The sequence below is a fragment of the Trifolium pratense genome, linkage group LG4, assembly GCF_020283565.1.
Source record: "Trifolium pratense cultivar HEN17-A07 linkage group LG4, ARS_RC_1.1, whole genome shotgun sequence".
NCBI lineage: Eukaryota > Viridiplantae > Streptophyta > Magnoliopsida > Fabales > Fabaceae > Trifolium > Trifolium pratense.
In genome coordinates, this window is record NC_060062.1 from 16,000,509 (window position 1) to 16,017,776 (window position 17,268).

A 17,268-nucleotide genomic window follows, 5' to 3' on the forward strand; every position below is an offset into this window, starting at 1 on the left:
AATAACATTTAAAACAATTAAAATAGAGACATATTATTTAGATTAAAATATCAATAAATATATGAGATTTAAATTAAAACGAAAGCTAATAATCATTAGCAACTATTTTTTCTTCTTCAGTTGAATTCAAAATATCTTGGAATGACATAAAGTCAAAATGGTTCAATGGAATGTGTGGAGCATCGATCTTGGTAAATGTAGTAGTGTGCGATGCACAGACATTATGCGTTGTTTTATAATGAAGCGTCAACAAATTATTTGTATAAATATAGTAAATTAATAATTGAAACAATAGATGTTATCAAAATAATATTAGCAATAAAACTTAATTAAAAATATTAACAATATGAATTATATTTGTAATTACATTTCAAACAATTTATTTGTAGTGTTTCGTAAATATCATGCAAAGTCCCACTACAGAAATATCACAAATTACACAATAAGAATGCTAAGAAAAAAAATAAATATTGAATATTAAAAGGGAAAGAAATGAAGAAATAAGGATGAGAAAGAGGGTTGGGTAGAAGGGTTATACAATGACTATGATAAAGTGTTAAAATTAAAATAGAATAAAGAGCATCAAAATCTATATATACTTGCAAAATCAACAATATAGTCTCACTCGTTAAATACAAAAAAAAAAAAGATACAATAAAATCATAAGATTTTAGAAACATATCATTCTTCTACAACACTAATAACCCTTCCAAATAGAAATTTCACATGCCCATATATGTATGAAGAGGAATATAAGACATATATATTATAAAATAATTAATTCATAAAACCATTTTTATTATAGTGGGAATGTCAATCAAAAGGTTTGGCACTAAAAAAACATTAAAAGAGGTGATTGTTTCACTTATTATCTAACTCTTGATTTATCCACAAAAAGAAATGATCTAAAGACTATGATTGATTGATACAATTATAGGGTTAGGATTAGTGGTAGGAGAACTATCTAGGATTTATATAGATGCATTAACTATGGAACATGCATGATGTAAATGGATGAATTTTTTTTGCAACCAATGGAATATATGGTGAGTAAGTAGTAAAGTGTGACTCTTTAGTATAAGTTCCTCATGTTTTAACGTGGGCAATATGAAAAGTCATCTATATAAATGTAGGTATATGAAAAGTAGATAGAGTCTAGAGATGATAATGATGTAAAGAAAAGTGATGTGGCATTGTAAGTGGCTGACTTGGCTAAATGAAAAAAATTCATTGGTTTAAGTGGATTAGAGTTTACATAGATAGTAGGAGAACTATTTAGGAATTATATATATAGATTTGATGTTTCTATCAACTAAACATTAAGCTGAAGGAAATAAATGTATGAATACAGATATATTTGAGAATGATATTTAAAATTCTAGTAATAATAAATAAATAAAATCATTTGTTTTGATATTTTTTAGCTTTTTCGGTACGATTCGGAGAGTGTACTCTTCCATTAAAAATTAAGACAAAAAGGCTATCTTTATTGTGAAAATGATCTCAACAATCAAGAACGACGTACCTCTATAAATTATTAATGAAATTTAAGGATGTCAAGTTTGGGGACAGACGTATTTTAAGTGTTGAATTGGAGTAGTATTTGGGAAATCCAATTTATCATTTCGACTTAAAATTGAAATACATGGCTTCTAATAATTATGTTGTGTTAGGACTTAAGGAGAATTTTCTTTTAGTGTTAACTCTAAAGTTTTTGGGAAGGGGATTTTACTAATTTGGAGTTTGGTCGCAGGGTATCTAAATTATGACTACAAAATTGTTCCACCTAAGAGTTAAACTCGGGTTCTCCCGAAGATTTTATTTTTTGGCGAAATTTATTAAGCATCTTAGTTTAATGAGAAATTTTGTATATAAATAATATTGTTCGATAATTTTTTGAACAAGACAAAATAAGATATATAATATAAACAGAACTAAAAGATCTCCTCAGGACAAGATGTACCGAGGTAGATTATGGAAGATTACAAAGTGTCAACAAAAGAAATCCATAACAACAAATTATACAAGACCCAAACAAAGCAAATGAACGGACTACCAGCTACGATAGTTTAAAGTTAAATTGCTACTCGTCGACTTCAACCACCTATAGGAGACAATTTTGATTTTGTCCAGCATCTGATGTAATGAGTTTGCTGAACCTCTAAACAATCTATAGTTTCTTTCGTTCCACATAACCCAAACAAGACAGATGAACTGCATAAAATTAAGAAGGACGCGCTCGGAGACCACCTGCTAAATAATATTGATCGATAATTGGTTGTATAAAAAGAATATTGACCAAAAATTAATTTTTTTTTGTTTATAACCCTCTAGTTCCTAGGGAAAAGGGACCCTAGTAGTCCAGACTTTTGCCGCGAGGTAAGTAAACTCTGGCCAAAAAATTGTTCCACCCAGAAATCGAACCCGGATTCTCCCGAAATTCATCCTTTTTGGTGAAGCTCATTAACCACTTGAGCTCAATGACTTGGTTAAATTGAATTTGTTTTTAAATGAATAAGAAAATTTATAGCAATTTAAGAAGGGCACGGTGAAATTTGTAGTGCTGCTCATCAAACTTTTATGTTTTGCGTCTATACAAATATTATGGCCTATGATTATAAAAAAATAAAAATATTATGGCCTATATTGATAAAAAAAAATTGTATAATAATAGTACTTTATATAATTCAAGGTTTCTCTAAGTTTACTACCTATTCTTGCTACTGTTTTGAATACTCCAAATCAATAATATGAGGATGAACACGATCAAGTAGTTAAAATACATATATTGGTTTTGGTGTTTTTCTCTCTTTCCTATTTCTTTCTCTTAAACCAAACACTCCCGAGTTACAGGTAGCCCAATGATAAAGGTTAGGCAAGAAAATATTAAAATCTCAGAAATATAAGATTAGGCAAGGAAACCTAAACATGAGAATAGTCTAGGGTTAAAAGAGCTTAATGGGTTTTGCCCATTTAGTAAGCCATGAGAATGGGAGACTTGTTGGTTTAAGACAAGCTTGTGCAGTTGGTTCAGTTAAATAACTTGAGAGAGAACTAATTAATATATTTTATATCCTATCTTTAATCAAATCAATCAAGGTGTATGTTATTACATATTTGTTATTAATTTTCTAAAAGCAATCAAACCAAAATCATCATCAATCTAATTTTCAATCTTAGCTAGTTAACTTAGAAAACAAAATTTGGATAACATGAATCTATGTGAAATCAATATTTTATTACTAAGATAGAACTGTACGCTTGCAGTCACGTCTATTGGAAAGACAATTGAGAGATAATCCAACTGTCCAGAGCGAGCGAGAGAAGTGTACCGGTGTGGTGATATGCATTGGGAGAAATGGACCACGATTAAGATTGGATCGCGATTGAGATTGGACCGGTGTGGATCATGATATACCCGGTCAAAAACCGATAATATTACTCTTAATTTCATTTTATAACAAAAAGAAAAATTACATATGAGTAGCAAAATGCTATAACATGAAAGCAAAGCATTATAAACACATGAATAAAATAATTATGTAAGTTGGCAATGATATGAGGTTGTTGTATATTTGCTCATGACTTATGAAAGAGACATGAGTTTTGTTTGTGAAAGAAAACGAAACACGTAACTAGGGATGGCAATTTTGGGCTATTTTTCACAAATGAGACAAGTGTAGTAGGGACAACATTGTCTACCAAACAAGGGTGAAGAAACATGTTGGTAATTCAAAAATCTACAATTTTATGATACATTAATGAATGCTGTAATTCTCTTTTTCTCCTTTCCTTTTCTATATTGCTCTTTTTCTACCAAACAAGGGTAAAAGAAACACCGACAGTCACCATTTGCAACCAATTTATTTTTTTTGTTACATGATGCAACCAATTCTATATAAATAAATAAATCAATTTTGTAGAGTGAAAATTCATTTTGGTCCCTCATAAATTTTTTACGGGACAATTCAATTCTTAACAAAAGATAAAATTCAAATTAGTCTATGATATTTTCATATTATAAACAAATTAGTCTCTCTATTATAACAACTTGAGAAATAATTTATTTCTAATATAACAATGTTTTGGACTAATTTAGATTTCATGTTTATTAGAAAATGAGTCATCACTCTTTTGTTAAAGTAAAGAAAAATAACAAAATTTCATTAAGCCTTAATCCTATTTATTCCAATTCATGACGATCTCTATAAAATGAGAGGATGGAGCATGCCAAAAAGTCACGTGCCTCACCTTATCCCTCCCTCGCTTTAAAGTAATCAATGTGACACTAATGAGAAAAAAAAAAGTTTGGCCACTAAATTATATGTATATGTATGAAATTTCTATTTCTATTTCTATTACGAGAAATTGCATTTTATAAATATAAATTGACATATTTAATTTACATATTTGTAATTTGAGTTGTTGTATAGTTTGTGCAATAAAAATGTTTTTCACAAGTGGATTGATCAATTAGCTATAGTATACTCATGTGACTCATGTCATGGGTGGAAAATACTTTGTTAGATTAAAAAAATATCGTTAATTGCACATTTGGTCCCTTATCTTTATTTTAGGTTTTAAGTTGGTTTCTTATCTTTTAATAGTTTCAAATTGGTTCCTTATTTTTTATTCCGTTTAATAAGTTAGTCCCTCCCGTCAATTTTTTGACTAACGCCGTAGGTAAACGTATCCACATCTAACGGCGTTAGTCAAAAAATTGACGGAAGAGACTAACTTATTAAACGGAAGAAAAAATAAGGAACCAATTTAAAACTTTTAAAAGATAAGAGATCAACTTAAAACCTAAAATAAAGATAGAGACCAAATGTACAATTAAAAAAAATAAAATAAAATGTACAATTAAGAAAAACAATACTATAACGTAATATGGCAGAGAATGACATGGAAGTCAAATTTGCATATGAAATGGGTTGTGGGGGCGTGTTTCAAGCCTAGAGCCATGTGTAAGGTCATTTCAGTACAACTACTTAAGATAGTATGGAGTTTGATAATGGTTACATTACTTTTTGATAAGTTGAAAGTATTTATTTAATTATCGATGAAAACAAACTAAATAATTAGATTTGTGTATGATAATCGTAATTAATTTTTAACAAATTTTTATTCACATATGTGTAATATGTGACTTGTTCTCATTTGTTAATGTTAGATGAATACTTCTAAATTATCAAAGGGTAATGTAGAAAATCATTGAATTTTTCTTTTCCTTATCATTTTCTTCTTGAATATTGAGTTGGTGTGACATTCGATTCTTTCTTTGGTCAATTTGGAAAGCGCGGAGTAACAAGATTTTTGATAGTGTTATGAAGGACCCTTTGGAGATTATTGAGGATGTGAAAGTTCTTTCTTGAAAATGGAGTATGGATAGATTGAAAATTACCCCTTGCCGTTTTTATGAATAGTCGGGGAAGCCTGGAATTTGTTTCAATAGGTGATTGTCCCCTTGAGCTGGTGCTATTGTTGTGTGTTAATTGTTTTCATCCTCTGTTGTTGCTGTTGGTGCCCAACTGCCATGCGTGTTTGTTTTAGGCCAGGGGGTGGATTTTTTTGAGCTGCTGCTCGTTTTGTTGCTCTTTATTTGTGTAGCGGGTCTGGTTGTGTTTGTTTCTTTATTGAGCTTATGCATAGCCTCCTTATTGAGCTAATGCTGTAAAATTTGCTGCAGTTTTGCTTTAGGATTGTCCGATAAAAAGGAACGATCAAGATCATAAACAATTGATTTAATTAATGATCTCTTTTCAACGATCTAGATGCAAAATCGTGTGGAACTGCGTGTAAAAAGCACACCAATAATTTGTTTGCTTTTCAAAAAATTAAGTCCTTCATATTTTTAATTTATTATACTATTACTCTTTTAGTTAATTGAGGAGTGCTAGCAACACACTCTTTAACAAACACACTCCAACACACTCTCTTTTATTGGTTGAAATTCACATGGGTCCCATAAAAGTTATATGGGTCCACATTTTTTTATGGGACTCATGTGAATTTCAACCAATAAAAGAGAGTGTGTTGGAGTGTGTTTGTTAAAGAGTGTGTTGCTAGCATTATTCTTAGTTAACCTCATATTTAAGGGGACTAAAATTCTTACTACTTGGATCAATTTATTGGTGGTGTTTTGCTTGGAATTTATAAATAATACTAGCTAGTATGTATTGGATAAACAATGACCACCGATAAAACGTTACAAAGCTACTCCCTCCGATGCTTAATATAAGAAAAAAAAATTATTTATGGAATGTTGATGTATTTGGTCTAAAAAATAGAGCACATACCTCAATCATTCCATGAATTAAAAAACAAATGTTTTCTTATATAAGGAACTAGAGCGAGTAGTATATTGGAATTTATAATACTTTTTTAGGAATTTATAATACTTTTTTATGTGGACTCCTTCCCATATAAAACGTTTCATGATATTTTGAATTGGTTAAGTTATTCAAGTTTGTGGACTGCTGCCCAAATCAAAGGCATTGGCGACTATGCTTCAAGTGAGTTGGATGGCGTGTATTTGGTTATCCTATGGAAAAGTGAAATACTTGTTGGGGGAATCTGGAGGAGCTTGGGAGGAACAGTGGTATTAATGCTCCAAGATCACAATATAAGAGAGGGAGATATCACATCTCTATCTAAAATATTAAGACATTAGGTTAATGAGTCAACTCTCTTGTAAATGCATAGTCAATGTAGGATTTAATCACTCTTGAAATTCAACATTCTTCCCCCAAGTGTGAGTTCTCACATCCTTTAGTTGATCCTATACCAAGATCGACTCCCACTCCCCACGAAGCCGAACCACGACTTTGATACCACTTGTTGGGGAGTCCGGAGGAGCTCGGGAGAAACAATGGTGTTAATGCTCCAAGACCACAGAAAGAGGGAGACACCACATCTTCACCCAAAATCTTAAGGCATTAGGTTTATGAATCATCTCTCTTATAAATCCAACAATACTATGAAAAATGCATATTGTTGATAAGGTGAAATGCACCCTTGTTGGTGGATGAAAATAATGTCGTTCGACTTCAATTAGGAACTAGTTGAGTTTGTCCTTTGACTCTGGTGTTTCTTTCTCAACTATATCCATTGGGAGTGCCCTATATATAAGTCGATAGGAGTTCTAAGTGAATTTCATAGAGCTATTGGGAGTTTCTCCGATACTTTTTAGTGGGTTTGGATTTAACACAATTACTACACGAATGCAGTAATTGTTTCTGTTCGTCCGATAAAAATGGATGTCTGAGATTATATAATGTAAAATCTGACTGCTTATATTGAAACCATATGATAAAAAATTTGCGGCCAATAATTTTTACTGCACGTCCGATAATAATTTTTGCGGCCAATATTGAAACCGTGGATTTAGGTCTTTTAGTTGTGTACCGAATATTGTTTGTACTTTCTCCCTATTAAAATCTGAAATGTAGAACATAAACCTCAAGTTTATCTAGAAAAAAAATAAAAATAAATGACTAGCTAATGCATTACAAATAAATAAATTATAATTAGACCCACATTAAAAATTTCACATTATATGATCTGACAAAATGGTAAAATAAGAGGACCCATAATCCACTTACATTCCTATCAATTTTCTTCACCATATTTGACTAATACCATTTATAGATGAAGTACTTACCTCTTCCAAAAAAGTACAACTTACCTCTGCATAAGTTTTGTTATAATGCCAATTGCCAATATATACAATTTAATGTCTGCATTCTTTCCCAAAGAAAAGTCCAAATGCAATGCAATTGGAAGCTATGGAATAGATATATCCATATTGGGGTTAATTAACAGTAAAGTCATGAGATGGTGTTTACTCAAATTTTAATTTATTCAAAGTGTCGTTATCAAGAACATGGTATGGGACACTATGTGTTAAGACTTAAGACTACTAACATGTGGAGCGGTTTAACCGGATGATTTTTCACATCAAAACATGTTATAAATTAATACTCCTCTCATCTAATTAATTTATTAACTGCTACTCCTACTCATTCATTTTTTCAAGTAGTTCAGCAGTTAGACTGTCACGCATCTAAATGTAGAAAAATATAAAATTTGGGATTCGAATCCTGACTACTCCAATAATATTCCTGATAGTCATCATTTGAGCTACACTTATGGGACACTCCATTCTTTTTTCTTAGTAATTAATTATAATAGAAGTCTAAATTCACCGATCATTAGTTGGTTCAGTTGTGATTGACGTTGGAATTGATAGTAAAAATAATTATCTTATTTTATGTGTCGTTTTACGATATCACCAAAGTTTTAATATTTTCTTTCTTATTATGTTATTTAGTATCTGTTTGGATAGATTTATTTTTAAGTTTATGCAAAATGACTTCTACAAATAAATAAATTTTTATGTATTATTATTATAAGCTTTTCAAGATAATTTATGAAAAACACCTTATAAAAATACAATTTTTGTTAGTGAAAATTTATGAATTAATATAAAAGTTTATTTATTTAATTTGCATAAGCTATTTCCATAAGATAAAAAATAAGTCAAATCCAAACAGGCTCTTAATAGATGTCAATCATTTCATGCTTTAAAAAGTAGTGTGCTTGCTGTAATTTATGGCATAAGCTAGTCGATCCGTGTAGGCAGCCAGTTCATTCACCATTCAACACGAAATTTCACTTTATAACATCCAATATTTTATATTTTATTTTAATATATTTAGAATTTTGTAAATAATTTCCACATGCACTCTTTATCAAATAAAAAAAGGAGGATATTAGTAAAAAAAGACTAATTTAGTAATAATTATTTTTATAATAGTAATTTAGTTTTAGATTCTAATTATAATACTACTAATTTGCTGAAGTTGAGTGAGTACTCACACTAACAGGAATATTTTTTTTGTGACACTACACTGACAGGAACATTAACATTCGCAAGCTGGAAAAACTAATCATGTGAGCTATTAATGAATGACATGAAATTTAGTGATCTGGAATATTGCTTATTTATTTTTTCTCAGTGGGACCTATATATAAATTTATCAAGCCCTTGATTTAGGATTCATGTCTGTCATGTTGTCAAGATTTTGGGCTTCTTTTGTGATTGTTGTTCTTCTTTAATTTCTGTAATATCCTCAGGAAACAAAGTGCCCTGTATTCCAGACATTACTTACTTATACATGCATATAATCTGAAAATTAATGTTGCCATTTAATTTTGCTTAAAGATTCTAGTTGAATCGATAAATATCGATATTGTTAAGTTGAGCGTCTTTACTCAGTTTGAACATGAGATTACACCATTGTTTTCTCATGTTTGAAATTGAGATTAAACCATTGTGTGTAAATTTTTAGTGGTATTTGTCACTTTGTCCACTGATAAAAAAATGTTTTTTCGTTTAATTTTAATTGTCACAAAAAATAAAAAATAAAATCAATTGAAGTTCATTTTTTTTAAAGCAAGAGGAGAAACCTTAGTGAAAAAGTAAAGACATTCAAACCCGGTTGGCACGCCTTTATTTATCTGACAAATAAGCTAACTCTCAAATATATTAAAAAGAGAAACAAAAAAAAAAGATACAAGAAAACTTGGGGACTATATACAAAATCTAAGTGGGAGCAAACAAATACAACTGCATCATTACGAATGAAGTGGCCGATGATGCAAAGAAATGTAAGGAGTAGTTTTTGTTTAAGGTTGACTTTAAAAAGGCATATGATTCAGTGAAATGAGGGTATCTTGATTCAGTGATGGGTAAAATGGGTTTTTCGACAAAATGGAGGCAATGAATTATGACTTGTGTTTGTTCGGCTACTGCTTCAGTGCTAGACAATGGTTGCCCTACTGATTAGTTTAGATTGGGTCGTGGATTGAGACAGGGGGACCCTCTATCCCCTTTCTTGTTTTTGATTGCTTCTTAAGGTTTAAATGTTATGCTCAAAGCTTCGGTTGATACCAGTTTATTTACAGGGTATCAGGTGGGAACTGAGGCTAACTCTGTTGTCCGTATTTCTCATTTAGAATTTGTTGATGATATACTTTGGTTGTTGGTGAGAAGGCAAATATCCGAGTTTTGAAGGCTTATCTCATGTTGTTTGAGTTGATTTCGGGGCTGAAGGTCAATTTTCATAAAAGTCGGCTGGTGATAATATAGCTCAGTCATGGATCAGAGATGCAGTATCAGTGCTTAATCGTAAATTGAGGCAAAATTCTTTCCTTTATTCGGGCCTTCCGATTGGTGCTAATACAAAACGACATTTTTTTGGTTTGTTCTAGTTGATAAAATCCGTTGTAAATTGTCTTCGTGGAAAAGTCGTCAATTATCTATTGGTGGTTGGCTAGTTTTACTCAAATCTGTTTTGTCTTCAATTCCGATTTACATTATTTCCTTCTTCAAAACTCCGATAGGTATAATTTCTTTAATTGAATCTATTTTTACAACTTTTTTGTGGGATGGGAGTGAGGAATCTAGAAAAATTAATTTGATTAATGGGATAAAATTTGTCTTGATAAGGAGCATGGAGGTTTGGGGCATCTTAGAGTGCAGGAGTTTAATGTCTCTTCTTGGTAAGTGGTGTTGGAGACTATTACAAGAACCTGAGAGTTTGTGGGTTAAGGAATTGACGACTAAATATGGAATGAGGGATGATATAGTGGACATTAGGGGTAATAGAGCGTCTAGCTAGTTGGTGACAAAAAAATATAAATAACATTAGGTGTGAGTATGATGTGGGGGGTGCGAGGTGGTTTGGTGATAATATTGTGAAGAGCATAAGGGTTGGGGAGAGGCTTTATTTTGGAAGGATAATTTGGTGGATATGATTTCGTTGAAGTCTCAATTTGGTAGATTGTTTGGCTTGTGTCTAGAAAGGATATTTCAGTGGCAAATATGTGTAGGCTCGATTGGGGTTTAGGAGGGAATGAATGGCGTAGGCGCTTGTTTGTTTGGGAGGAGAAATTGTGGGGCGAATGTTGTACTGTTGTGGTAAATATTGTGTTGCAGGTTGATACTTCTGACGAGTGAGAGTGGCTACCTGATCCTGATACTGTTGTGGCTAATTTATCTCTAAGAGAGATGTCTGCTCATTGCGATCTTATTTGGAATAAGCTTATACCATCGAAGATTTCCACTTTTGCTTGGCGAAGTCTGATCATTTTGCTCGTGGATGTTTACGTAATAATTTCCTATTATGCTCAGCTAGTAGTAATGCTAGTGCAGATATTCACCATTTATTCTTGAACTATCCCGTTTTTGGTGTTGTTTGTATAGACATTATTTCTTGGTTAGGGATCACATGTGTTCTTCATAATAATGTAATTTCAATGACATCTCAATTTTGTGGGGTGCATAGTTTTTGCATAAATACTAGGATATACTTATAAGCAATTTGGTTAGCTTAAGTTTGATCTATTTAGAAAGATATAAATAATAGAATTTTTAGCCGCAAGGAAATTTCTATTGAAATGTTGTTTTTTAAAATCAAAGTTTAAGATTGGTCGAAGTTCAAAGCAAGGAAAAAAAAAATTATTTTGATTTAAACCTTTGAATGCTAAACCCAAAAGATTGTATGGAATTTAACACGGAGTAATATTTACTTTATTGTGTTATTTTTCTATGAACTCTTATTTTTAGGAACATCTTTTCCTATATTCCTTTGACTATACTTTAAAAATATTGATATTGAAATGAATAAAATTTGAGGGTCTGTTTGATTCGCTAAAAATAAGGGACTGGACAGGACAACTGTAGTTGTACTGTGTTTGATTGTAAAACTGTTTCAGGAACTGGACAAACTGGGAAGCAATGGACAGGACAAAAACAGAATTTTTTGTACCTCACTAAACCACAGCACAACTTTTTGTCCGCAGTACAAGTTGTCTAAAATGCCAAAATACCATTTTATTAACAAAATATCGTATAAGACAAAAAAATGTTAATATCCCAAAAGTTTGTTCTGTGCTGTTCTGTCATGTGTTGTGCTGTTCTGTCTTGTACTATTCTGTCCAGTACTTACCCTTTAACAAATCAAAGACACCCTGAGGCTATCTCCTTCATGAAACATTATTCATGAACAAAATATACTACCTACCCTGTTTCATTGTCATTAGATCAATCCTGTAACACATTAATTAATGTGAACAATATAACATGTTTTCCCTATTAACTTAAGAATAGTCATCTCAAGACCAAGACCAAATCCAAGTCAAACTCTCAATATAACATGTTTTCCCTATTAACTTAAGAATCAATTTTAGTTTTCAATTGGGTCAAATTCATGCACTCAGATTTTCCACATTCATGTTTTTGGAAATATATTTTCATGCACTCAATTTTAAAATTTCGCCATATTATAGGACCAAAAACATTTTTTTTTGGTAGTCTAGTGGCTAGAATAATAGCACCGAATCCGTAAAGTTATTTTTTCCTCTTTTTATGTAAACTCTAGTGTTGAGTTTATAAGGAGACAAGTAAATGAGGTTGCTCATGCCCTTTGCTACGGCGGCCCTATTTTTAGCTAGTGTCCAGACTCTGGTTGATATCCCAGATTGTATTGAACACATTTTAATCAATGATATGCTATAAACACTTTATCGTTAAAAAAATAGTGGCTAGAAATTTCGCCCTTATTAAATGGTGGATAGTGAGGTGTTTGGGGTTCGAACTTTGACCCCTACATATAAAATGTGATGTGTTTATCAACTGAACTAAGCTCAAAGAGATGCAAAAATAAAAATGAAATTTGCATTTTTTTATCGTCCAATCTTAATTAAACGGTCACTGATACCTCAAATACGTGAATGTGAAGAATCCATACCACAAGAGAATTCAAATTCGTGAAGTTTATATTGATATTTAGAAATTGTAGATTCTGTTTTTTTATATTAGGTAATCTAGTGGCTAGAATTTCACTTTTTAAAGGTGAATAAGTGAAGTGTTCGAAATTCGAATATCGACCCCATCATATAAAATGAGATATCCCTATCAACTGCTAAGCTCACGGAGATGAAATTGTAGATTCTTATATAGCTAGAAATTAACTCACACTCTTAGGTATAGTTTCTCGAAATCTAGCTCATGGAATCTAATTTTGAGTTTTCTTGATATTTTTAGAATATTATCATAACTATCATGTGAAAAAGGGATAGAAATACTACCTACCATATTGAGTGTGTAGTGTGCATGTGGGATACCTAACCTAAAACTTCTTTTGCTCTTTATCTTTCTTGTTTTCTTTGTTTAAAGTTATATCATTTTTTTCTCCTCTAGTGAAAAAGGGATGGCTACAATACAATACAACACACCTGCATTAACTTTCTCAAATGTACAGGAAAAACATGAAGGGGAGGATACAAAAGTAAAAGAAAAAGCTAGTAAAGGAATATGTATTATACAATATAAAAAAAAAAAAAAGCAAATGCATAAAAAAAATGTATATATCATATTAATTTATGTGTTTGTTGAAGACATATTCCCAAAGCTAACATTCAACGAAAAGATTGAAAGGAATTAAACCCTAAAATACTTTATCTGTGGTCTATAAGCTAGACAAAATATTCTGTCAAAAAAAGCTAGACAAAATATATCAATTTTTTCTACCAAAAAAAGCTACACAAAATATCTCGATTTGTAAGCTATTAGGTTTGGTCTAGTGGTGAGAATTTAAATATACAGTATGTATGAGATTTTAGGTTCAATCCCCAATGGCTCCAATGTAAACTAAAGAAAAAAGAAATATCTCGATTTATTATCTACCAAGTTTTATCATATAATTTTTTTCAATTTTTTTATCATTTAGTTTTATTTTTGTAACCTCGAATATGTTCAGGACTACCACCAGACATAATAATGACTTCATACTTGGTAAATTTACTATAGTTCAGAACAAAATTTACTAAGTATGTATTTGGTTCTGTGGTGGACAAAATTGATTTTGACAGAATTGAGTTTGAGAGAATTGATTTTGATAGAATTGAGTTTGACATAATTAATTTATATTTGGATACAATAATGCATTATTTAATTGTTTTCAATCCATGTTGTTTGGATAATTTTGAACAAAATTGTTTTTGAGTGTATAATTACCAAAATGGGCATAGATAAAAATTACACATCTTTATAATACTTGTTAAAACATAAATTAAATTAACATAATACTAAATATGAAGTATTCAAATAAAAATTACAAATAGACAATAGAATTTAAAATGCAATATTATAGTACTAAAATATTATTCTAACGCTAATTTATGAAGGAAAAAAAACAGTAGAGGGCAGTGAAGGGTTCTCGATGGAAAAAATGAAAGACATGAGTATTGATGTTGATGAGATACAACAAAATAGTGTTGATGAAAAAAAATCAAAGAGGACGGTTAAGGAAATAATAGATGTTTATATGTCATAAATGTAAAATTGATTCTCCCCACCATAGAAGCTAGAATAGAAAGTAGAAACTGTGGCTTCAACCAAAATTGATTCTACTCACCTTAGATTGAATTTTTGAGAATAGCCGAACACAATATTTTTTTTCATTTTCACGGTAGAATGAATTCTAGGGTGTGTAGAATGGAAACCAAACACACACTAAGTGTTGACAAAAAGAAATTTGCGAGTTCGAATTTACACCCCATCAAATTAAAAGTACACATTTTTGTACGTAGTTGTTGTATCATTAATTTGTATATTATAGTTTTTTCATGTTTAATTTACAATAAATCTCAATATCTTGACAATGTCAAGAACTTTTGCAGCCAAATGGGACATTAATCCCACTCTTATTTCTCCCATTTCTTCGCTTTTTCCTTTTACTTATTTTCAATATTTTTATGAGTAAAAAAGAAAAACACATGCTTAATTAGTCTTCTAAACTTTTTGATTTTTAGACGTCATAGCAAAACACATACAAAACCGTTACTTTCATTACAACAAACTTTGACAACACTTAAACTAATTAATTGATAATAATGGTATGTCATATAATTCCCCATCAATATACGCATTATTTTGCGGTATTAAATTTTGGGAATTTTGCCTGTAACTATTAGTTGCTTTGATTAGGATCTTTCACCGAAAAAACAATATTCAATAATTAGCTTTGGACATATTAACTTTGTCTCGTGTATACTCACTCAGCTGCCTCTTTCTTAATGTCCTTTAGGTGGGGGTACGTAGGTCTTTCTTTTCTTAGATGTCTAAAATTGTAGAAGCACAAAAAATCAACTGGACTTGCCAACCACAAAAAATCAATAAACTATAATCAAAAGTAGATTTATTCCCGCGAACATAACTCACCGATAGAGATATCGTAATATATATCTAAATACTAGGTTCTGTTTGATCTACAAAATATAAATACTTGACAGAACAGTACAAGACAGAACAACACGGGATAAACGTTTACGGTATTGAACAAACTTTGTGTCGTACGATGTTTGGTGAACAAAAAGTTATTTTGGTATTTTAGACAACTTGTGCTAAGGACAAAAAGTTGTCCCGTGGTTCTGTGGGGGACAATAATTTCAAGTTTTGTTCTGTCCTTTGGCCCCCAGTTTGTCTAGTACCAGGAACAGTTTTAAAACCAAACACAGTACAATAGAAGTTGTCATGTCCAATCCCTTATTTTTTAGCAGATCAAATGCACCCCTAGAGTTTATACTCAAGACTCTCCAATTATTCATCTCAAGTGGTAATTTTCTAGCCATTATATTCCTTGAAAAAAAAATAGATCGATTTATTTTTCTCCCTCCGTGTTGCCTATATATACTGGATCTGGATTCAATGTGTGAATAAATGACGTAGTTTCACATTGTAATCGATTATGATCGTTGATTTGAGATCAAACAATACATATTTAAAATACTATTTTATAAAGTAAAACAATCTCAGCCGCCGATCAAATTTTAAACAATCCAGATCAGTTATCATAAAATGTCGTTGTAACCGTGAAAAATCTAATTCGCCATATACCTACCGGCTACTAGAGCTAGATAACTTTTAATAGTATATTTTGTAAGAGGAAAAAAAAAGTAAAATATACTATAAAAAGAGGTAGCTAGCTCTTGATAGGGTATGTAAACAACATGGGAGAAAAGCAAATCTTTATAAAAATGATGTAACCATCGGATTCATCCTGATGTACATAGGGCTGCTGGCCCATGAAGGCACTAAAGCCCCCCCTTAGGTCTCATCCATAGGAGAGAGGGAGACACACATGGTTAAGAAGAGGGATTGTGACAAAATTAAAGAAAGGTTTAAACTTATTTGTTTGGAGTTGACTTTAGACCTCTAACCACTTCATATGGCAGTCTTACTTTAATTATTTGTTGGTTACTTCACATTCTAGTAATTATTTTTTAATTGTGAAATGTAGTTCGAATGAAACAATAGTAAGAGTGTTAAATAACAGTATAATTAGAATTCGTCCTTTGTTTTTCTTAATTTTTTAATAATATATTTTGGATGACAAATAATTGTTAATTAACTATTGAAGTGGCAACCGGCAACATATAATGAATTTTTTTTTTTGGGTTTTAATAGACGAAGGAACTTCGGTAATCTAAAGCTTTATTGCAAGATAAGTAAAATCTGGTCAAACAAGTGATTTAACTCAAGTATGTATAATGACCATTGATTAAAATTGAATTAATTGAGAATATGTCAAGTTTATTCCTTTACAAAATTGGAGGGTTAAAAAAATAAAAAGAATTCTTAACTTTAAGAGATATATTAATTTTTATAACTTTTAGCTATAGTCAATTAATTTATAATATAGGGTCTTGTCATTTTTTTTTTTTTAGGTATTCTAAGGAACCTAAAAATTCCTCGTTGCCTATTTTTTCTTCTATAGTCCCTTTTTTATATACAACCACATGGACAAGAAAACCCAAGACAAATAAATGAAATATAAAAAAGTAACCAATCCTTCATATACAAAATATTCAATTATTAAGAATAAGAAATTAGAAAAAAATGAGATACCAAATCTGAAAATAGGGTCCTACGTACTGTATCCACCAAAGAAACCCAATTTATATTAAAATATAGACTATAGCTTTAAGATTTAGGTGTTAGTTGATATATAGTCTTGGGAATCATGTAACAATACTATTCAAGTAATGAAACTGTCGGTAGCCAATAAGGATCATTCCTCAATCTAATTATTTTACCATTGATAGCTAGACAGTTATATTATTAGTGTAACTTGTATGATGTATGAACTATATATAGTTATTTTCTACTGAAGAAAAAAAATCAGAAGTGCTTGCTTATAT